This window comes from Orcinus orca, chromosome 6 (genome assembly GCF_937001465.1).
Source record: "Orcinus orca chromosome 6, mOrcOrc1.1, whole genome shotgun sequence".
In the NCBI taxonomy this organism is placed as follows: Eukaryota; Metazoa; Chordata; class Mammalia; order Artiodactyla; family Delphinidae; genus Orcinus; species Orcinus orca.
In genome coordinates, this window is record NC_064564.1 from 30,571,603 (window position 1) to 30,576,473 (window position 4,871).

Genomic DNA, 4,871 nt, shown 5'->3' on the forward strand with positions numbered 1-4,871 from the left:
TGCCAAAACCATTAAGCGAAGACCTATGAGAAACTTTACGATGGAAGTGGCCATGTGATGCTCAAAACAAAACAAATAGCAAGCAGTTTTATTACTACAACAGACAAGGTTGTAGCATAGAAATGGCTGTCTCTACTGCAAACACAGACGTGAGCTGCCCAATCATCGTGGGTGGTGGTAGGGAACAGTTGCAGGCTGTGGTCTCAGTTTGGCAGCGGGTAGGACCCACGTTTCTCCACCTCCCACTCTTCTGATTCTTTCCGTCAGCGGAACCGGATGGAGAACCACCTATCGGAGGAGAGGGTCAGGTGCCTGCGCTGAATTCAGAGCCCTCAGCGGCTGGTGTTATCTCCTCTCACTTTGCCACATGTTGCCCTGGAGGAGGAAAGAGTCTTGGTCTTGGACCCTGCATTTCTTTTTCCTTGTTTTTTACAGTCTTTATTGAATTTGTTGCAGTATTGCTTCTGTTTTATGTTTCGGTTTTTTGGCTGGGAGGCGTGTGGGATCTTAGCTCCGCGGACCAGGGATCCAACCCATAACCCCTGCTTCTAACATGCGGTCCTCGGGAGTATCAGGTGAGTTGATGGAATTCGAGTGTTTAGCACATCCAATGCCTGGAGAGCTTTCCCAAGGCCAGAGACAACTTGTGGATCTCTTCATTCAGAGAGAATAGGAGCCAGGGGTTGTGTCCTTGCTTCTACATAGCTTTATTTGCATACTCCTTTCTCTCTCAGAGGGACGATTGTGATTGGTCAATTAGAGCAGAACGCTGGCTAAGAGAACTCAGCCCAAATCAGTGAAACAGCAGTTACCGATTTTGATATTTTGGATAAATCACTTTTTCTCTTTTTACACTGGCTGTTTTTCTTCTTCAAGCGGGCCTTATTTTATTTCGTTCCAGCTTTACTTTTGAAAATGTCTCCCTTCTCCTCTTGTAACATCGTCCTTGGTTCCACTCAAAGGAAGCAAACTTAAGTCTTGTTAAGTCTATACATGGCAAAATGTTACTTAGGTAACATTTCACCAAATGTATCCTTGAGTTACCTAAAATCATTACTTACCTAATCTTAAAGCAGATGCATGATCTACTGCAAGGCCATATTTGCTACAGTATTTTCTTTATACCTCCAGTATCACTTGAATAGTCAAAGGCCTGTGATACAGCAATGGAAGAACACTTTGACAGAATTCTGTTCTTCAGGGGATGTTGTTCTATTGTTCTTTGGAATCCTCACATACTGAATACCCAGGGGCATTTTTTTCCAAATGGGCTATCAGATGGGGAACAATGGAGAAAATTGAAGCCTATTGAAAGGCTATTTCGTGTGACTCACCTTCCACGCTTTACTTTCCCAAGTGTGGACCCGGCTCTGCCTTAAAAAAAAAAAAATCAGTCCCAGCCTGGACTACGCAGTTATTTGCCAACTGTTGTCATCTAATGGTGATATGTAGTAATGCAGGATGAAGTAAAGACCTGGGGTGATTTTCTGTTCCCTGGAATACGGGTAGACTTAAGACTTACTGATTATATGATGTCATTTAAAGGGTGATAGGAAAGCTGCAAACTCCCTAAACACCATTTGTACCTACTGATTGGTGCCAGGTAGATCAACATTGGGCTTTGATTTTCTAGCTCTGCATTTTGAGCCCATTATCTTTGGAAAGAATAACCCTGTGTCAATGGGATGCTAACATATCCCCTAAGGGCTCATATCAGCTGAAGACAGTAAGTTTCCTTCATGGCAGGTGCTAGAGTAGGATCAATACCCACCAATTCCTGAGGAAACAACCTCAACAGTCCCACATGTCACCAATATATTTTTCCTCTCTCTACTTTGGACAAATAATGTCACCTGCTATATCAGTAAACAAAGGATGTCATGACCATGAAGACATCAGCCCCTGAAGCTGCCCTGACTGCACTACATGGGCACCTACTATGTGCTAATGACTTTGTGTATACCATCTCTCATCCTCAAGACAATTTTTATTCCACTTTAGTATGAAGACTCCAAAAACTCCGATTAAATGCATTGACTACAAACACAGTGTGTTATGTTGCATAGCTGTTATTTAACTTAGTTATGTTTATTTTACTAAAGAAGCCTCTCAGTTTCCTGCATTTAATGTCATTAATTGGGGGAAGGGGATCCAATTGCTCCCCCCACCCAACTTACCCAATTTTTTTCTTTTATTGAAGTCTAGTTCATTTACAATGTTGTGTTAGCTTAAGGTGTATAGCAAAGTGATTCAGTTTCACATATGTATATATATATCTATTATTTTTCAGATTCTAAAAATATGGAACACTTCATGAATGTGCGTGTCATCTTTGCTCAGGAGCCATGCTAATCTTCTCTGTACTGTTCCAATTTCAGTACATGTGCTGCCGAAGCGAGCCTCCAACATATGTTCTTTCAATTAAACCTATCCCTTCTAAAAGAAACTCAAATACTACTTCCTCTCAGCTTAATGCTGATGTCTGGGTAGATCAGATATTTTCTTCAGATGATACTCTGTGTCTTTTGTGGGGATCTTGCCCACTTTCCATGGGGAAAAAAGTGAAATCTTGGCTCCTTTTTGAGTCCAGAGTGGGATAAGTACCTTAGTTTAGACTAGTATAAGACATAAATTAATATATTACATATATTATCTTGCCATAACCAAAGATTTCCAGTTTTCTCCTGGCTGAAATTCTTTAAAGTCAAATCCTTTTAAAGTGAAATCCTTTGGTTCCCCTTTGAGATGTGACTTCTACTGCAAATGTCCTTGAGAAAGGGAATACATTGTCATAGCTGTAGTGTCAATTTTGTTTAAATCTAAAAACTAACAGCTCTTTATTTGACAAAAGGTTTGATTTTGGGTTGATCAATGGGGCAAAATGCTAGACATGGGGATGAACTAGATTTCCCATTATTTGGTCCTATTAATCATGGCCATTTTTGTTCCCTGGAAGCTATTCGTTTCCTTATTATGCAAAATTCTGCAACCCTTTCCTCCAAACCTTAAAATCAAACATGTTATCTGACATTGGTTTTTGTTCCCCTCTCAAATGCCAGGGACGGTCTGAGATATAGTGTTTGAACGTCAAAGTGTTGGTTTTAGACATTATGATGGTGTGTAACACGAAGGTCAAATACATTCAATCTCATGTCAACTCTGTTTAGCTGCTAGTGGTTGCCCCAGTTGCAGGGTTGAGGAGGATTCTGAAGCTGTGTCTGGGCTCAGCAGGAAAGAGCCATAAGTGATACCTGTCACAGAGGCTGCAACCATGGAGGTGTGGCACAATTTTAACCCTGTTTCTGAGGATTGGAGGACAAAGTATTCGAAACCAGAAATGATCAGGAAAATCAGGGCCATAGAGTTGTTAAGTCTTTTCTTGGAAATCAATTGTTCTGTGGTTGGTGAATAGAATTGTAGAGATGCAGAGAGATAGGGAAGCAAATGATTATTACATGAAGGCTGGTGGGCAGATGACAAGACTTAGGAACTCATTGCTTTCCCTGTAGAGGGCTCTAGACTTTGTAGGTCTGATAATGGTGGAAGTGGTAGTATTAGATAGAGATGGTGGTGATATGGAAGGTGAGTAGAGAAGGAGCTCTGATCATCTCTGATCTTCAATTTCAGAAATTTCTCTGATACTGACTGAAGGACACCAAGGAAGGCCAACCATGGAACTAAAATATCAGACACATTGAAGGTTTTCTGTTTTTTGTTTGTTTGTTGCCTCGAAGTCCATACTACGAGAACTGATTGGTATTTTGATTACTGATTAGTTTTGAGTATTGATATTTTTGGCTCCAAATCATATTTTGTACAGAAAATTCTAAAGCTATCAAAACATCCTTTGCCCTATGTCATGTCTCTAAAAGTGTGAGCTAAGGTTAAACTTTTGTCATAAGGGAGGAAGCTATTTATTTATTTATTTTAAGTAGGTGTTTCTAAGTTATGTAAGTGCAAAAACAGTAATAAAATTTTATTTGGTGTCACATGATATTTTTCTACACCCTTAACCTTCAGCCACTTGAATTGCTTAAATAAATTTCTTTGGCAAATAATAAGACCATAATGTTCCAATTATTGTTAGTGCTTTACAAATAAACCATATAAATGCCTGACATTTCCAACTTTGAAAAATGCCTGAGGATGGCTGAATATATGGTATATAAGCTCACCTACTGGTTGAAAATCCAACCTGTCTCTTTAAGGCTTGTAATTTGTTTATTCTTTTTCAGTGTGTGACATAAATTTTATGATTAGCAAAATGAGACAGTATGTGTTGGAGGCTAAAATGACTTGTCTCCTCAATGAAAGAAAAAAAAATCCAACAAGTCTTTGGGAAGAATAATAAACACTAAAGAGTAAAAATTGTACTCTTGTTCCAGATTTGCTGATAACATATAGGTAAAGACTTGGTTTGTCCATGACAGCAACATATCTGAACAAGGCATGAAAATTCCATTCTGGTAATTCATCTTATGATGTACATACCTGATTTCAACAGGCTAGATTGGAAATCAAAAAGTATAATTGAGCAACTAATCATCTTTTTGAGAAGATTAAAGAGTATCACCTAAATCAGTGTTTTTTGAGATATTTAGTTTGAGGCGCACTGTAAGAAATGCATTTTACATCAAAATACAGAGAGTGCTGAGGACTTAAATAGACGTGTGCGCGCATGTGCGCGCATGAAACAAAGGTTTACTTGAAAATATCCTTACTATGTGTACCTATATGGTGTTTTACATTTTATCTATTTCATTTATTTATTTATTATTTATTAATTTTTGCGGTACACGGGCCTCTCACTGTTGTGGCTTCTCCCGTTGTGGAGCACAGGCTACGGACGCGCAGGCTCAGCGGCCATGGCT

The 4,871-nt window shown here is 39.3% G+C and overlaps 1 non-coding gene across 1 annotated transcript; it reads right to left on the reverse strand.

Annotated features, from left to right (window-relative positions):
* Positions 1–2,295: 2,295 nt before the first annotated feature.
* On the reverse strand, positions 2,296–2,400 carry LOC125964918 (U6 spliceosomal RNA). Its single transcript, XR_007478242.1, has one exon. It is a non-coding gene; the product is annotated as a U6 spliceosomal RNA (small nuclear RNA).
* Between the last annotated feature and the right edge of the window lie 2,471 nt (positions 2,401–4,871).